Genomic DNA, 20,150 nt, shown 5'->3' on the forward strand with positions numbered 1-20,150 from the left:
ACACCGTGTCGTTCGAACGGGCGTGTACTAATGGGCTATGGGCAAAGGGTCAATGCTGATAGACATTGACTTAGGGCACCTCTTACATTTTCGTAGCAGTCAATACACACGGTCTAGTAACACATGGGAAGCCCCCACTAATCTTCGCACACATGTCTGGGAGACCGCGATACGAATTAATACGATACATGGTTTACAAAACGAACATATGATTTACGAAACGAATACTATAACTAAACAGCCAGCTCTGAACTCGCTCAACTTTGTTGTTGACTCGTTGTTACATACCTTGCAGGTCGTTAGGTACTCATGGAGCTTGCACATGGAGGCACGGTCATTGTGGGACAAGGCAGTGTGTGCCATGCTAAAAACATTACTTTATTTCGTACTTAATACTTACATTAGGTTTTACAATTATGCTTCCGCTAAACACTTAACTATGTTTTTGATTTGAAACACCTTTCATATTGTGTGGTTGAATTTTACTTATTACTTGTTATGTTCAATATGATTGGTGGCTTGATCCTGGTCAGTCACGCCTCCAGGCGGTGGTGCTCCGCGTGTGGATTTTGGGGGTGTGACAGATTTCATAAACATTTTGTTGTATATGTTTACTCAACATATGGACACATTGATTTACATTACATTTCTGCTATGTATGTTTACTGAGCATGCTAGCACATTGATTTACATGATATTTCTGCTTCGTATGTTTACTTAGCATACTTAGTACATTATTTTCACATAACATGCTTACATTTGGTATGACATTTGGTTTGTTTAATGGGACTAGAAAACATTCATTAACACTGATCACGCCGCTCGGTAGTATGTAGTGGTACCATAGGAATTGATCACACCCTGGCTTTGCGGAAGCGTGGTTAATTTGGTGTGACTTCTTAATACCATAGCTTAATCATAACAAAGCTATATGAATTAAAAACATGCAAGAATCATCCATTAAATTTTAAAACCAAACATAGTGTCATTGTTTAAACGGAACAACACTCTAATAACCATAACATTGTTTCCCAAACAAAACAACTTAAACATAACATAAACACAATTTAAGGACTGTGACTTGTCCAGGAAAGAGTCACATTCCCTAAACCCCGGATGACCTTGGAAACTAGTGCAGCGGGAAAACGTGCCATACCGTGCCAGATCTTTTAATTCCCTGAAATACATGTAAGTTGAAAAATCAACAATAATGTTGAGCGAGTTCATGTGTAAGTGAGTAAGTAAACCTTTGTATTTATCAAAAATCCTGGTATGTAGCAAATAAGGAAAAAGAGATCACCAATGGTTTGCAAGGCCATTGATATGTGTGAAATGCAAGTAGAAAGGCTCAAACCTAACAGATTTATGCGTCGGGTACAAAGTCATCCCGAGGTCCGTTATGCTGGGCCTGGGACTGGGCTCGCTACACCTAAATAGATCTATCGCTCCTGCCCCTCGGTCCTACCGTGAGGATTAATGACCTCAAGTTTCCGCCTACCCATTCACATGATCTAAAAAGTAACCCTCCTTACGCTAACCATACCATGTATAAAGTAATCATAAACATTGTAACATGTATTTCACCCCCACAGTTTAGAAAACTGAAAACAGTTAAGAGAAAAGGGGGACATGAACTCACAGTCAGTGCGTCTCTACCAAGTACTCCGAATGTCAGCTGTGTGACGACCAACATGTACTAATTCTATTAGACGGATGGCCGTGCCTTAGCTTTATAGTTTGGGTTTTTGGGAAATAGTTAGACAACTATTTCGTGTTTATATTTTGCATGTACTTGGTAGTTAATCTCCTTCCCAAGGATGGGGGATTTAATACATGTGCGTTCAATTTATAATATTAAGTCTCACTCAATATATCGTCATTCCAATATAAATATTTTTCTCAAAAATATTATATTTCCATTTCACATAATTTTTCCCCAAAAATAATACATTGATAAAATATACGTTCATAATCATTTCCGTGTAATGCGTAAGTTACGTTTTAGTAATCGTGTGGTAATAATAATTACCGTTGTAACTTATATGTTTATCGTGAAAGCGTTTGTATTATTTTGGATTTGTCAACGTTTGCAAATATTATTTTTACTCTAAAAATAATATTTGTGTATTTTCACAAAATAATCATAAACAGTGTTGTGAAAAATTATATTTACCAAATATATATTTATCACGTTTAGTTTTGTGAAAATCCCACCTCCGAATATTTGTAAATAAAGTCGTGGCGAAATATATTTTGAAAACATGTCGAAAATAATTCTAACACTTGTAAATAATTCTAAGTGTTAGGTTTTAGAAAAATTTCGCCAGAGTTTCCCCTGTAACTGGAGGTGGCCACGCTTTCAAGCGTATCATTTTCTTTTACAAAATCATTTCAACAACTTCTTGATTTAATCAAACAATTTCCGACACATCAAACTAGTCGACAAGTATGTAAATCGCATAATCACATGAACTTGTAGTTTTTCCGAAAACTATAGTGTAGATCCCGTTATAGTTTGTGGATCTATGTGTAAAATAGCTTATTATCGTAAAAACCTCGTTTTTAGAATAAATTTATCTTTACATCTTCTCGTCATCTTTTACAAAGATTGTTATTTTGTCGAAACCTTTCGTTTCACAAGTGTTTATACGCTTGTGGTTTGTAAAAATCACACTTGTTAGTGTGTTATCCGTCTTTTAGAAAACATGATTTTCTCGACACTTGGTCCTTTGAAAATACCACTTGCAGATACGTAGATCCGCTAGTTTTAAACACTATTTTACAAGTAAAAATACTTTTACACAAGTTCATGTTTCTCGTGTGGTAGAGTTTCACCTTTTAACCCTTGTACCGATAGAAACAAGCTTATGTCAAGATCTATGATCTTAACAAAGTCGGGTTAAACAATGATCCGAGCTACCACAACGTAGATCGGGCCTCAATATTCACAACTTTCAAATACTACAACTTTTACACAAGTATTAAGCTTTTAACCAACAAGATTCACGTATTTAGTAGCCTTTAAAGCTTCAAAAGATAAGTTTCCGCATTTTAACCGTTATAAATCTTATTAACCACTTTAGAATGATTCGAGTATGAGTTTCAAGTGTTATACCTCTAGTTCGGGGCTAGGGAAGATTCTATGCGAAAATGTGGTGGATAAAAGCAAGATAACGAGGTCCTTCGCCTTCCGTTAGCTCCAAGACTCCTTATGCGTGACCCGAAAGACTTGTATGTGCTTGGAATGTATGGATCAAAAGCCTAAAATGGATGTAGAAGGGGGAGGGGGTTCGGCCGAGAGCCAAAGAGAGGAGAGGGAGTGTGCTTGTGTGGTGTTGGGTGTTGTGAATGAACTCTTGTGTTCCATGGTTTACTTATAGACAAAATCAAGATAATTATCCAATGGTTATGGTGTCTTCAAGATATTAAGCACAAACAATATAATAATCCAAGTGTTGTACCATGATGTTTCCCCCTAGTTACATGGTGGCCGATCAGCCTAAAGGGGGGGGGGGGTTTCTAGTTCAATTTCAAGTAGATAGTTAGTGTTTAGTTAAGTTAAACCAAGTTAGATTTAGGGTTAACTCGGTTAGTTGTATGATGTGTTATAATGCGGGTGTTAGGGTATTCAGGGACCCTAACTGGCTCAGAAAAAGACAAACAATGTTCATGACAATATTTTTATGTTCCGGGTATAGTCCGGTTGTTCGGTTGGATGGTAATCCGTTAAAGTGCTTAAGTAAGCTTTTAAGTGTCGTAAATAATATTTTTAGTGACACAACTCATTCTGCAAAGTGTCAGGAATATTTTCCTCATGTTTTGGTACTTTATTAGTTAGCCAGAAGCTAGTATGTTATTAAAAGTGTTGTGGCTTGTGCTTAGAGTACGTTTTAGGCACATCCAGTTATTATATCTTATTCCTAGAGACGCAGTTCTACAACCCTTGTATCCCTACACTCACTATGGGTGTAGTAAAATATTTCTGGCTCATATAGGCCCTTAGAGGTAGTGTCTGCCTGATGCTGGCTTTATCAGCATGTTCAATAGGTTATCCGTTCTAATGCTACTGTGCTTTAGTGCATCATGTTTGTCACTAAGGTTCAACGTGTAAATAATGTAGTGACGGTAATTAAAGTATGATGCAGGAATATACAAGTACTAGAAATCAAGTAGCAGTTCGTCAGCAATTTCAGTTAAGCACAGTAATTAAGCAGCAATTAATTATTAATTAAATCGTACGGATACCTGGTTTAGTGAGGGTTGTCACATTCTCCCCCCGTTAGAAAAATTTCGTCCCGAAATTTTAAGTTCTGCTTGTAGAAGCAGGGTTCTCAGGAAATAGGTGGGGGTATTTCTCTTTCATTCGGTCCTCACGCTCCCAGGTGAATTCAGGACCATGTCTAGCATTCCAACGAACTTTGACGAGCTTGACACTGCTCCGGCGGGTCTTGTTTACTTTCCAATCCATGACCTCAACAGGTTCTTCAACGAAATGGAGCGTGTCGTCAACATGAATTTCGTCGGTGGGAATGGCAACGGTAACTTGTGTTGGACTCTTCTTCAGATTGGATACATGGAATGTATAGTGAACACCATTCAGTTCAGCAGGTAAATCCAACTTGTAAGCTACTAACCCGATTCTCTCCAAGATCTTGAATGGTCCAATATACCTCGGGTTTAACTTTCCACGTTTCCCAAAGCGTGCCACACCCTTCCAGGGTGATACCTTCAACAAAACCATCTCACCAACCTCAAACTCTAGAGGTTTCCTGCTTCGATCCGCGTAGGCTTTCTGCCGGTCATGAGCCGCACTGATGCGATCTCGGATTTGTGCGATCTTGTCGGTGGTTTCCTGGACTACTTCAGGACCAACCAATTGTCTATCACCTGCGTCAGCCCAACAAAGCGGTGATCTGCACTTGCGCCCATATAAAGCTTCGAATGGCGCGGCACCAATACTGGTGTGGTAGCTGTTGTTGTATGAAAACTCAACCAGAGGCAAATGTCTATCCCAGCTACCGCCCAAATCCATAACACATGCTCTCAGCATGTCCTCCAATGTCTGAATCGTCCGCTCGCTTTGGCCGTCGGTCTGCGGGTGAAAAGCAGTGCTCAGATTCAACTTTGAGCCAAAAGCTTCCTGGAAGGATTGCCAAATCCTCGATACGAACCTTCCGTCTCTATCGGAGATGATTGAGAGAGGTACTCCATGGCGTGTAACAATCTCTCTCATGTAAATTTCAGCCAGTTTGCTCGTATTATCCTTCTCTCGGATAGGTAGGAAGTGTGCTGACTTCGTTAAGCGGTCCACTATTACCCAAATAGTGTCATGGCCTCTTGGCGTTCTTGGCAACTTCGTAATAAAATCCATAGAGATTTGTTCCCATTTCCACTTGGGAATCTCGGGTTGCTGCAGAAGTCCCGAAGGCTTCTGGTATTCCGCCTTAACCTTGGCGCAAGTTAAACATTTGCTCACATAAATAGCAACATCGCCTTTCATCCTAGGCCACCTATAAAAATCTTTAAGATCATGGTACATCTTATCCGCTCCAGGGTGGATAGAGTACCGCGACTTGTGAGCTTCATCGAAAATAACCTTCCTTAAACCACCAAACAGAGGAACCCAAATCCTTTTCTCAAAACACAACGTTCCTTCCCTGTTTGGTACCAATATCTTCTCCATCCCACGGAGATACTCTTCCTCAAGGTTTCTTTCTTTGAGAGCTTCCTTCTGCGCGGCACGAATGCGCAGAGGAAAGTCGGTTCGAATAGCCATCTCCAAAGCCCTGACCCTTATGGGCTTGATCCTCTCTTTTCGACTTAGGGCATCGGCGACCACATTCGCCTTCCCTGGATGATACTTAATCTCGCAGTCGTAATCGTTCAACAGTTCTACCCATCGTCTTTGCCTCATATTCAGCTCCTTCTGGTTGAATATGTGTTGGAGGCTCTTGTGATCTGTGAAGATTGTGCACTTCGTACCATAAAGGTAGTGTCTCCAGATCTTTAATGCAAAAATTACTGCGCCGAGTTCCAAATTGTGTGTGGTGTAGTTCTTTTCATGTATCTTCAGTTGGCGTGATGCGTAGGCAATAACCTTTTGGCGTTGCATCAACACACAACCCAATCCTTGACGCGATGCGTCGCAGTATACCACAAAATCATCTGTACCCTCTGGTAGGGCTAAGATTGGCGCGTTGCAAAGCTTATCTTTCAATATCTGAAATGCTTCCTCCTGTTTGATTCCCCAATCAAACTTCTTGTCCTTCTGCGTGAGGAGCGTCAATGGTTGAGCGATCTTCGAAAAGTTCTCGATGAATCTTCGGTAATAGCCAGCCAAACCCAAGAATTGCCGAATCTTGGTTGGCGTCTTTGGCGTTTCCCAATCCTTGATCGCCTCGATCTTGGTGGGATCCACGTGGATTCCATCTCCGTTTACCACGTGCCCAAGGAATTGCACTTCTCGTAGCCAAAACTCGCACTTAGAGAACTTGGCGTACAACTGTTCCTTCTTTAGCAGCTCCAGAATAGCTCTTAAGTGTTGCTCGTGCTCAGCCTTCGTCTTTGAATAAATCAAAATATCATCGATGAACACAATCACGAACTTATCCAAGTACGGCTTACAAACTCGATTCATTAAATCCATGAACACTGCAGGTGCGTTTGTCAACCCAAACGGCATAACGAGGAACTCGTAGTGTCCATATCGAGTTCTGAAGGCTGTCTTTGGGATACTCTCCTCCTGTATCCGTAGCTGATGGTATCCGGATCGAAGATCGATCTTTGAATAAAAGCTTGAACCTTGTAGTTGGTCAAGCAGATCATCGATTCTTGGCAGGGGATACCTGTTCTTGATCGTCAGCTTGTTCAACTCTCTGTAGTCAATGCACATACGAAAACTACCGTCCTTCTTCTTGACAAACAAAACTGGAGCTCCCCAAGGCGAGAAGCTCGGTCGGATGAATCCCTTGTCTAACAACTCTTGAAGTTGTGTCGACAGTTCCTGCATCTCAGACGGAGCAAGTCTGTAGGGTGCCTTAGCCACAGGCGCGACGCCTGGAACTAAGTTGATGCGAAACTCCACTTGCCTTTGTGGCGGCAAGCCAGGCAAATCTTCTGGGAAGACTTCTGGATATTCCCTCACGACTGGGATGTCTTCGATCTTTGGTTCAGCAGCCTTCTTATCTACAATGTGTGCCAGAAAGGCAGCACATCCTTTCTGTAAACATTTTCGTGCTTTCAAGCAGCTGATAATCCTCAACGGCGTCTCATGCTTCTCTCCGTGAACAACAATGGTCTCACCATCATCGGTCGGGATACGAACGACCTTCTCATGACAAACTATCTCGGCCTTGTTACTCGATAACCAATCCATTCCTACTACCACGTCGAAGCTTCCCAACTGGACTGGTAGTAGATCTAGAGCGAACTCGCGCTCTCCCAATTCGATTACGCAACCTCGAATCACCTCATTAGCTTCTACTAACTTTCCATTTGCTAATTCAATCGAGTATGGAATATCTAACTTACTAGCGGCTAAACCAAGCATATTCTTAAATTCTAACGACACGAAGCTATAATCGGCGCCAGTATCAAATAAAACGGATGCATAGCGTTGGTTTACAAGGAACGTACCAGTGACAACATTGGGATCCTGGCGCGCTTCCCTTGCTTCTATGTTGAAAACCCTTCCGCGGGCTTGGTTCAGTTCCGGGCAATTCCTCTTGTAATGCCCAATATCACCGCAGTTGAAACATCTGGGCCTCTGCCCGTTCCCACCATTGTTTCCCGCTTGGTTGTTTCTCTGATTACGATTCATGGCGCCCGCTTGGTTTGCGTTGTTGACCCGATTCCCATCACCTCCATTGTTCCCTTGGGGGCGATTTCCATTTCCGCCCCGGTTGGTGTTTCTGTTTCCAAATCCTCTCTGGCCTCCCTGGCCAGCAGTGGCCCAACAAGACTCATTCCGGTGGCTAGTCTTTCCACATGCCTCACAAACCTTCAACCCACAACGGCCAGAATGATGGCGCTGGCAGTTATTACACTTGGGCTGGGCGCCCATGTATCCCTTTCCTTTCTTCCTACTACCAGCTGTATCCTGTGCTGGCGCATTTGATTCCCCTTTCTTAACCACCACCCCGGTGCCCTGCTTGAAGTTTGAAAACTTCCTCTTGTTTCCTCCAGAGGACTCCACATGAGTCTCCTTCTTCTTAGGCTCCACTTCATCAAACTTGTTCAAACGAATTGCCTCCTCCGTAAGAGCCACGCTCAAATCAATGGCTTCAGTGATAGTTGCAGGTTTGGAGGAGGTCACCATGCTTATGATTTGAGGAGCTAATCCCCAAATGAAGCGTTCAATCCTCTTGAACTCAGGAGTGACCATGTAGGGTACCACATGCGACAAATCGTGGAACCTCTGAACATACTCTGCTATCTTTGGGCCTTCCATTTTCAGATGCCAGAACTCGGTCTCCAATCTCTGGATTTCAGCGCGAGAACAGTACTTTTTGCGCATGAGTTCCTTCAATTCGGTCCATGTCAGCGCGTAAGCAGCAGCTTCGCCAAGTGTCTGTACTTGCAAGTTCCACCAGGATAGGGCTCCATCCAAAAATAGCCCAGAGATGTAAGTGACTTGCTGATCCAATGCACATTTGCTCATGCAAAGAACGGATTCTGTTTTCTCAGCCCAGCGGACAAAAGCGACAGCACCTCCTGTGCCATCAAAATTTACGGGCTTGCAGTCCAGGAACTGTTTGTAGGTGCACCCTGCACATACATTATAACGCATGATTGGCATTAGCATTCTTGCTAAGGAAATCCATTTAGGTCATGGTATGTCTTAACGACTTAGGGTTACCATGAGGCGGATTGTTATTGTTGCCAGTGTTGCCAGAGTTGCTTCCACTCATTCCTCCTTGAGAGGCAGCATATTGAGCAATGGCGGCGGCAACGACTTGCTGTAGTTCTTCCTGAGTCGTAGGCATTTGCTGTTGTTGACGTCTTGGCGGCATCTTCTAAAGATGTGTTTATGTCGGTCAGGCCATAGTAACGCGTACGTATATAGTAATAGTAATAGCACATAACATCTCATGTTATCAATACTTCACAAATACTAATCACACAACATCCCATGTCATAAAAATATAACACAACATCCCGTGTCATAAAAATATACACACAACATCCCATGTCATAATAATGTAAATAAGCAATCAAGCGAATCAAATTTGATGAGAATACTGCGATTGCCATATATATCGAGACCACAGCGTAAATGTATCAGTACATCACTGTGTCATATAATCATCAATCAACTAGGGGCTACATCACCCCTGTCCAAAAGCTATGTCAAATCAGTGTTAAATACATCAAATACATCAAGTATGTGTCAAAAGTCAGTATCATCATGTAGTCTTCAAAATGCTATGCAACCAAAAGCAATCGCGGTCCTCTCACCAACGTCTACACAAGCAGTCCTGATGAGCTCTATACAGATGGCGGTGGAGGAGGGGGAAAGTAAGTGTAAAGCAAGCGACGTAACTGGAGCCAGTCCTCCTCCAATTTCTTGCTGAGTACGGATGACAGAAGCAACCTGCTGCTCTAGTGTAAAGAGACGAGCAGCATAGTCTGGGGGTAATGATCGACATGGCTGAAGAGGAGAGTGTATCTGACCATGGCATGAACATGGTGGCAGCTGAGCTCTCTCAAGCTCCTGGAGACGCTGCGTGTGTGACTCGTGCTGATGAACAAAGGACATCAAAACATCCTCTATAGTGTGTCCCACATGAAATGGATGGTAAGGATCAGTAGGTGGCATGACTGGTGGTGTCGACCAAAGCAAAGGCTCACTGGTGGGGTCAAACGGTGCCACATGAATCAGTGAAGTAGAGGGTGGAACAGATGACATCTGGGGCATGAAGGGGATAGACATCGGTACGTGCCCGAAAGGATGGGCTGAAGAGCCCTCTCCAGGCCTCGCTGGAGGTACAAACTGAGGAACCTAAAAAGTAAAATCAATATGTCGTGTAGCAGGGATCTGAGGGGGCAAAGGTGGAACGTCCTCATCAGCAGGTATCCAAATGTGCTGTGCATGCTCATCCGGTGGATCCATATGGTCTGCAAACAGTGCGTGCTCAGGCTCGAGTGGAACGGGATCAAATGGGGGAGCAACAATAGGATCAACCGGTGCAACGTGATCAACAGGATGGTCAACAGGTATATCAGCAACAAAAGGTGGAGGAACAACAGGATCGACAGCAACAACATGATCACCCTCCAGATGATCATCAACGGGCGGGTCAGCTAGAACAGGCTCAACTGGGATGCCAGCATGTACGAGGTCATGCTCGGGCATAGGATCTAGAGCAGTTGTCTGCTCAGGAGCCAAGGCAGGCTCATGGTCATCAAAAGCCATCTCGAAATCAAAATCGGGATCAATAGGATCAACTGGATCGGCGGGATCCTCCATGGGCTGGTCCATCGGGATAAAATCAATATCATGATCCGGGTCGAATCCCGGAGGAAAAATGGGATCAGAATCCTCTATGTCATCATGGTCAAATCCGAAGCTAGGAATAGGTGCGGCAGAGGATGCCTGGTCAGGATCTGAATCGTGTGCAAAATGCTGTGCGCTCACCTCGTGAGAAGGTGCGGATGCCACAGACTCAAAGGAGTCTGGGAACGGTGAATGTGCGGGTGAGTCCTCGGCAGGGGCATCAGCGATCATCAGAAGATCGCCAGCAGGAAGTAGGGCTGCGTCCGGGATCTCATTCTCGATAGGCTCATCCTCAAACAGATCGATATCGCCGTCAGCCTCGGCGTCAAGTAGTAAGTCATATGCGGGATAGACGGCTAAAGGTATAGGAGCCGGAATCACAACTAGAGGTAAGTACTCAGCAGGAGGGCCATCTGCAGGCTCATCAGCACCCTCGGGTAGTGCGAAGGGCTGGAAATCGTCGTCGTCCGTGCTTGTGGAATCAGATGTATGCACCTCATGCTCCGAAGATGGGAGGTCATCAGATACGATAGGCCCGGGTCCGGTGGAGTCCGAGACACCAGTACCGGCTGAGTCCATGAGTCTGTAACATAGACACAAGTATGCACAAATAATCAGTCATACAATCAAGTAATCACATAAGTTACCAAGTAAGATATCATATAATTCTCCTAGTCCCACTAGCCTCCCAGCCTCCCAGACTGCTCTTCCTAGTCCCACTAGCCTCCCAGTCTCTCAGACTGCTCTTCCTAGTCCCACTAGCCAATTCTCCCAGCCTCCTAGACTGACTCCCTAGTCCCACTAGACAACTACCTCGATCCATTGGATCGAGCCTCGGCCTCCCAGACCGAGCCTCAGCCTCCCAGACTGAGCCTAAAAATAATAAATAAAATGCGCTCAACATTTGTTTATAAAAAGGTTTTGGATCTGGACTTAAGTGGTATGCAGTAAAAATGTTTTCGTGAGAGCCCTAGTGATCATAGTCTAGACTCGAGAAGGAATCCTAGTTCGCTATGATCAGAGCTCTGATACCAAGCTGTCACACCCTGGCTTTGCGGAAGCGTGGTTAATTTGGTGTGACTTCTTAATACCATAGCTTAATCATAACAAAGCTATATGAATTAAAAACATGCAAGAATCATCCATTAAATTTTAAAACCAAACATAGTGTCATTGTTTAAACGGAACAACACTCTAATAACCATAACATTGTTTCCCAAACAAAACAACTTAAACATAACATAAACACAGTTTAAGGACTGTGACTTGTCCAGGAAAGAGTCACATTCCCTAAACCCCGGATGACCTTGGAAACTAGTGCAGCGGGAAAACGTGCCATACCGTGCCAGATCTTTTAATTCCCTGAAATACATGTAAGTTGAAAAATCAACAATAATGTTGAGCGAGTTCATGTGTAAGTGAGTAAGTAAACCTTTGTATTTATCAAAAATCCTGGTATGTAGCAAATAAGGAAAAAGAGATCACCAATGGTTTGCAAGGCCATTGATATGTGTGAAATGCAAGTAGGAAGGCTCAAACCTAGCAGATTTATGCGTCGGGTACAAAGTCATCCCGAGGTCCGTTATGCTGGGCCTGGGACTGGGCTCGCTACACCCAAATAGATCTATCGCTCCTGCCCCTCGGTCCTACCGTGAGGATTAATGACCTCAAGTTTCCGCCTACCCATTCACATGATCTAAAAAGTAACCCTCCTTACGCTAACCATACCATGTATAAAGTAATCATAAACATTGTAACATGTACTTCACCCCCGCAGTTTAGAAAACTGAAAACAGTTAAGAGAAAAGGGGGACATGAACTCACAGTCAGTGCGTCTCTACCAAGTACTCCGAATGTCAGCTGTGCGACGACCTACATGTACTAATTCTATTAGACGGATGGCCGTGCCTTAGCTTTATAGTTTGGGTTTTTGGGAAATAGTTAGACAACTATTTCGTATTTATATTTTGCATGTACTTGGTAATTAATCTCCTTCCCAAGGATGGGGGATTTAATACATGTGCGTTCAATTTATAATATTAAGTCTCACTCAATATATCTTCATTCCAATATAAATATTTTTCTCAAAAATATTATATTTCCATTTCACATAATTTTTCCCCAAAAATAATACATTGATAAAATATACGTTCATAATCATTTCCGTATAATGCGTAAGTTACGTTTTAGTAATCGTGTGGTAATAATAATTACCGTTGTAACTTATATGTTTATCGTGAAAGCGTTTGTATTATTTTGGATTTGTCAACGTTTGCAAATATTATTTTTACTCTAAAAATAATATTTGTGTATTTTCACAAAATAATCATAAACAGTGTTGTGAAAAATTATATTTACCAAATATATATTTATCACGTTTAGTTTTGTGAAAATCCCACCTCCGGATATTTGTAAATAAAGTCGTGGCGAAATATATTTTGAAAACATGTCGAAAATAATTCTAACACTTGTAAATAATTCTAAGTGTTAGGTTTTAGAAAAATTTCGCCAGAGTTTCCCCTGTAATTGGAGGTGGCCACGCTTTCAAGCGTATCATTTTCTTTTACAAAATCATTTCAACAACTTCTTGATTTAATCAAACAATTTCCGACACATCAAACTAGTCGACAAGTATGTAAATCGCATAATCACATGAACTTGTAGTTTTTCCGAAAACTATAGTGTAGATCCCGTTATAGTTTGTGGATCTATGTGTAAAATAGCTTATTATCGTAAAAACCTCGTTTTTAGAATAAATTTATCTTTACATCTTCTCGTCATCTTTTACAAAGATTGTTATTTTGTCGAAACCTTTCGTTTCACAAGTGTTTATACGCTTGTGGTTTGTAAAAATCACACTTGTTAGTGTGTTATCCGTCTTTTAGAAAACATGATTTTCTCGACACTTGTTCCTTTGAAAATACCACTTGCAGATACGTAGATCCGCTAGTTTTAAACACTATTTTACAAGTAAAAATACTTTTACACAAGTTCATGTTTCTCGTGTGGTAGAGTTTCACCTTTTAACCCTTGTACCGATAGAAACAAGCTTATGTCAAGATCTATGATCTTAACAAAGTCGGGTTAAACGATGATCCGAGCTACCACAACGTAGATCGGGCCTCAATATTCACAACTTTCAAATACTACAACTTTTACACAAGTATTAAGCTTTTAACCAACAAGATTCATGTATTTAGTAGCCTTTAAAGCTTCAAAAGATAAGTTTCCGCATTTTAACCGTTATAAATCTTATTAACCACTTTAGAATGATTCGAGTATGAGTTTCAAGTGTTATACCTCTAGCTCGGGGCTAGGGAAGATTCTATGCGAAAATGTGGTGGATAAAAGCAAGATAACGAGGTCCTTCGCCATCCGTTAGCTCCAAGACTCCTTATGCGTGACCCGAAAGACTTGTATGTGCTTGGAATGTATGGATCAAAAGCCGAAAATGGATGTAGAAGGGGGAGGGGGTTCGGCCGAGAGCCAAAGAGAGGAGAGGGAGTGTGCTTGTGTGGTGTTGGGTGTTGTGAATGAACTCTTGTGTTCCATGGTTTACTTATAGAAAAAATCAAGATAATTATCCAATGGTTATGGTGTCTTCAAGATATTAAGCACAAACAATATAATAATCCAAGTGTTGTACCATGATGTTTCCCCCTAGTTACATGGTGGCCGATCGGCCTAAAGGGGGGGGGGGGTTTCTAGTTCAATTTCAAGTAGATAGTTAGTGTTTAGTTAAGTTAAACCAAGTTAGATTTAGGGTTAACTCGGTTAGTTGTATGATGTGTTATAATGCGGGTGTTAGGGTATTCAGGGACCCTAACTGGCTCAGAAAAAGACAAACAATGTTCATGACAATATTTTTATGTTCCGGGTATAGTCCGGTTGTTCGGTTGGATAGTAATCCGTTAAAGTGCTTAAGTAAGCTTTTAAGTGTCGTAAATAATATTTTTAGTGACACAACTCATTCTGCAAAGTGTCAGGAATATTTTCCTCATGTTTTGGCACTTTACTAGTTAGCCAGAAGCAAGTATGTTATTAAAAGTGCTGTGGCTTGTGCTTAGAGTACGTTTTAGGCACATCCAGTTATTATATCTTATTCCTAGAGACGCAGTTCTACAACCCTTGTATCCCTACACTCACTATGGGTGTAGTAAAATATTTCTGGCTCATATAGGCCCTTAGAGGCAGTGTCTGCCTGATGCTGGCTTTATCAGCATGTTCAATAGGTTATCCGTTCTAATGCTACTGTGCTTTAGAGCATCATGTTTGTCACTAAGGTTCAACGTGTAAATAATGTAGTGACGGTAATTAAAGTATGATGCAGGAATATACAAGTACTAGAAATCAAGTAGCAGTTCGTCAGCAATTTCAGTTAAGCACAGTAATTAAGCAGCAATTAATTATTAATTAAATCGTACGGATACCTGGTTTAGTGAGGGTTGTCACAACAACTCCCATCCCTAGAATCCTAGGTTTGTTTGGACGTAAGGGATGACTGAATCCGATATACATAATTGGTAAACCTTTGATTCGTTTGACGGTTTATCCGACAGTCGCAAGGCTTGAATGTATGCGATAAACAATACCGCATAAATGTTTGTATCAGTAAAAGCATTGATTTTGCAAAACATAAATTTTGACTTAAACTGTGATTTATTCAAATACATTGTTTTGTACATTTTACCTATGGGATTGAGTAAATACTTTTTATTCACCATACATAACATTTGATTACACATTAACATTATACATATGGTTAGAGTAGATACTTTTACTTGTCGTACATAACATTTGATTATACAAGACATGATTTACAATTGACATTAGACATTGATTACACATAAACATTTTGACATTGGTTTAAACAAGACATTTTGATGGTTATTGATAAGTGATCTACATAACGAGGCGACGTGTAATATGATAAAAGCATGGTGGATATGCCGCTGGTACTTCATATATATAAGTGCTTTTATGATATTACATATCGTAGCGTTATCTAAATCATTTTGACAAAGACATAATACATTTTTACAATAACATATTTTCACAAGACATTGTTTTACAACCGACATACTTTATATAAATCCATTTTCACTTGTTATTTATTTAACCATGCACTATTATTTTATATCGTCTGATTTTCATATCGAATTTCGTAAGATTTTATAAAAGAAAACATTTTACAAGATTCATGACTTCCTTTTTGTTAAACACTTCTTTTACTTACAAGTCATGAATCCTACAACCACAAAACCTATGTATCTGTTGGGATTAAACCCTATCAGAGGAACAGATAATTAAAGCCAAAACTGGATCAGGGAAGTGGATCCAGAATAAGCAGATGTTATGTGTTCAAGTCTCTCCCCTTGAAAGTGAGTACAATATCTGATGATCTCCAATCTACTGATTGTTACAACTGCTGACCTATAACTGCTGATCAAGTCAAAGACTGATGAAGACTAAAGCCCTGCTGTTCAACCTACTGCTATGAGTTAAGCTCTGCTGGATATGTCAAGTACTGCTGGGTTCACATCAGTGGAAGGTTACAGCAGTAGTTTAGTTTATTTCATGTGATGTATTGTAATCAGTGTTTAGCATAGCAGTACTTGTATAGATCAGATGTTAGAGTTTGTTAGGAGGTTAGATGTCACTTTCATGGTGACGTCAGCAAAGATACCACAGTGGTTTGTCCGTGCCTATAAATAGAACAGTACCCTGTACTGTTCTATGAGCTCTTCACCATCTTTCTTCCTGTATGAACAAATCATTGTGAGCTCAGGCTGAGGGGGAGTTAGTTACATACATGCAATTGTAATCGTTGTTGAAATAAATTCAATCATTCGGTTCTTTGTTGAAAATGTGTGTTGAAAGCAATTCTCCTGTTTGATTGTGTAAAGTTTGCTCCCATTTATATTCCGCTGCACTACTCATTCATTGTTCATCTTAATTCAAACATAAAACACAATCAAAACCAAACTCAGATCCTAAAAATTGGTATCAGAGCTTGGACAGTCAAATTTGATCTAAGAATCATGTTGACATAGATAGTAAAGTTTTGAAGGGCTTCTGATAGTTCATTCATGTTGTTAGCACATACGAAGACGCACACAACCTTAAGTTAAAATTTTGTAAATTAAAATTTCACAAAATCACATAATGGCAATAAGAAAAATTAAGTATTTCTAAATACTTAATTGGCTTAAACCAGTGGCTCTGATACCACCTTGTTCTGTCACGGCCTCGCCCCGGTTTTACCCGGTCCAGGTGTCGCGGGACAGAAACCCGTGGTATTTAAGTTTACAGCGGAAGTCTAGCAGGATCATTTAAACTTGAAAATGCCCGATTATTTTATTTCATAATTTGGGATAAATCCCGTAATTTACAATAGAGGAATTTTTCTAGGAAATTCCCTGTTTTACAAAACATGTTTATTTATTTGTCTGAGCCACCACTTCAAGCTTTATTAGTGCTCCGTAGCACTTTTCCTTGATTTACAGTAGGTTACCTGAAACATGTTTTAAAAATATTTTATCAGCGGGGAAATACTGGCGAGACACTCAATTTGATAAAACGACACGTAGTTACAATTTACAGCATAAGAGCGATTACAATGGCTTCTATCTTATTTTTGTCTGGCGCCGTGTCACCTCCTGGTGACGATTGTCATACCACTATTGGGTCCTTTCACCCAAGTAGTGATGATTATCACTGTTAGGATTATTACCCTAACCGTGAGAAATTAGTAATGTGCACAATACCCCACTAGCCAGTGATTCAAGATAACCACGACTTAATCCCTGTAATTATAAATTTTTGAAAATAATTTGGAGTACTGTAAAACACTGTAAATAAAAAGAGAATGACTCACATTGCAAGTTTAAACAGGCAGAGTTTAGCCTACTGATAAGCCTGATAACCTAATTTAAACAACAATGCACACGAACTAGGTCAGTAACTAATACAGCATTTACGATAACTCACGAGATTAAAACCCTCACAACGAATGAAAAAGTGCAACACTTAAACATCCATCGAATTCACGACGAATGACAAAGTATAGCCCTAATGTGGGCAGCACTTAAACATCCATCGGATAGTTTCAATCGATCGGACATTGAATCGTAGCAGCGATCGAGTTAATACCCTGTATCGTAGCATCGTCTCCCTATGTGAAAATGTGAATTTGAGCAGTAGAACTTCGTTTTTGATTAAAATTTTCGACACAGGTGAACTGCTCATGCACTGAACAATTTATAGCTGAAAAATGGGGTTTACGCGGCCTGCGTAAACCCTCTCTTAAACTTACACGGCCCGCGAGGGTCACCTAGTCTACGTGTAAGGCTGGGGTGTCATGAGTAGGTTTGCCGGATGTTCGACACGTGGCCCGGCATGCTTATCTGGTCAACCTTAAGTTGAGGCGGCCCGCGTAAGGCCTCCCCACCTTATTTAAAATCTCGTCCTCGAGATTTACTGAAATAAGTGAGGATATTTTCGCTTCATCTCCGATTCCAGCTCCCAAGTGTATTCGGGTCCTCTTTTTGAATCCCATTTGACTTTTACTAGTACCAAGATTTTGTGTTTGAGAAACTTAATCTTTCTGTCTTCTATTTGAAGTGGTTTCTCAACAAATTTTAGCTTTTCATTTATCTCTATGTCCGGAAGAGGTACTACCAGTGATTCGTCAGATAAACATTTCTTGAGGTTGGATACATGGAATACCTCATGTACCCCGGCTAACTCTTCTGGTAGTTGTAAACGATAGGCAACTATTCCTATGCGCTGAATTACTGGGAATGGTCCTACGTACCTTGGACTTAATTTTCCTTTCTTACCAAAATGGACTATCCCTTTCCAAGGAGAAACTGTTAAGAGTACCTTGTCTCCGACTTGAAATTCCAGTCGCTTACGTCGATTGTCTACATAACTCTTCTGGCGATCTCGTGCCGTCTTTAGTCTTTCCTTGATTTGAGTTATCTTGTCAGTGGTTTCTTGCACAATATCAGGACCTGATAATTGGCTTTCTCCTATTTCTGCCCAGCAAACAGGAGTTCTACACTTGCGTCCATACAGTGCTTCGAACGGGGCAGCTCCGATGCTTGAATGATAACTATTGTTATAGGAGAATTCAATTAAGGGTAGGTGGTTATCCCAGTTTCCACCAAAATCTATCACACATGCCCTGAGCATGTCTTCCAGGGTTTGGATCGTCCTTTCACTTTGTCCGTCTGTTTGGAGATGGTAGGCAGTACTTAAATTCAATCAGGTCCCCATTGCCTCTTGAAAACTCGTCCAGAAATGCGAAGTGAAACGGCTATCTCTATCCGATACAATAGAGAGTGGAACTCCATGTAAAGATACTACTTCGTCTACGTATAATTTTGCTAACCTTTCCATGCTAAAGGTTTCTTTCATGGGTAGAAAATGAGCTGATTTGGTTAATCGATCCACAATTACCCAAATCGCATCATTACCTTTTCTGGTTTTGGGCAAATTAGTAACAAAGTCCATTGTTATTAGTTCCCATTTCCACACAGGCATCTCTAACTGTTGGAGTAACCCTGAAGGTTTCTGGTGTTCTGCCTTAACTTGTGAACAAGTTAGACACTTAGATACATATCTAGCTATGTCCTTTTTCATTCCTACCCACCAGAAATTATTTCTTAAATCTTGGTACATCTTATTGTTTCCTGGGTGCATGGTATACCTAGATTTATGGGCTTCCTCTAAAATCTTATTTCTTAATTCTCCTTGCTTAGGTACCCAAATCCTTTTCTTATGGAATCTCCAGATTCCATCACTTCCTTGCTCTAATTCCTTTATTTTTCCTTTCATTTCTTCAGCATCATCCTCAATTGTTGTGGCTTGAACATTCTTCAGTTGTTCCATTAAGTCTAATTGTAAATTTAATCTAAGAGCACGAACTCGCTTTTGCTTTTCATGATACTTACGACTTAAGGCATCCGCAACTACATTTGCTATTCCTTCGTGATATTGGATATCACAGTCGTAGTCGCTTAGAATTTCCATCCATCTCCTTTGCCTCATGTTCAACTCTTTTTTCCCAAATATATATCTTAAGCTCTTATGATCCGTATAAACGGTAAACTTGCTTCCATACAGATAGTGTCTCCAAATCTTAAGGGCAAAAATTATTGCTCCTAATTCTAAGTTAGGAGTCGTATAGTTTTCCTCGTGCTTCTTCAATTGCCTTGAGGCATACGCGATTACCTTTTTGCGTTGCATTAGCACACATCCTAATCCTAATTTAGAAGCATCACAGTAAACTTCAAAATCTTTTGTTCCTTCTGGTAAGGCAAGAATTGGGGCGTTTGTCAATCTTTGCTTTAAAATCTTAAAAGCCTCTTCTTGTCTAGGCCCCCACTCAAACTTCACCACTTTACAGGTTAGACTAGTTAATGGCACAGCTATCTTAGAAAAATCTTTAATAAATCGCCTATAGTACCCCAGCTAATCCTAGAAAGGTTCTAACTTCCATAGCTGATTGCGGGACCTTCCATTTGGTGATTGCCTCTATTTTGGAGGGATCTACGTGAATACCTTCATGATTCACCATATGCCCTAAAAATTGCACTTCCTGAAGCCAAAATTCACACTTCGAGAATTTAGCGTAAAGCTTCTCCTTTCT

This window comes from Helianthus annuus, chromosome 4 (genome assembly GCF_002127325.2).
Source record: "Helianthus annuus cultivar XRQ/B chromosome 4, HanXRQr2.0-SUNRISE, whole genome shotgun sequence".
NCBI lineage: Eukaryota > Viridiplantae > Streptophyta > Magnoliopsida > Asterales > Asteraceae > Helianthus > Helianthus annuus.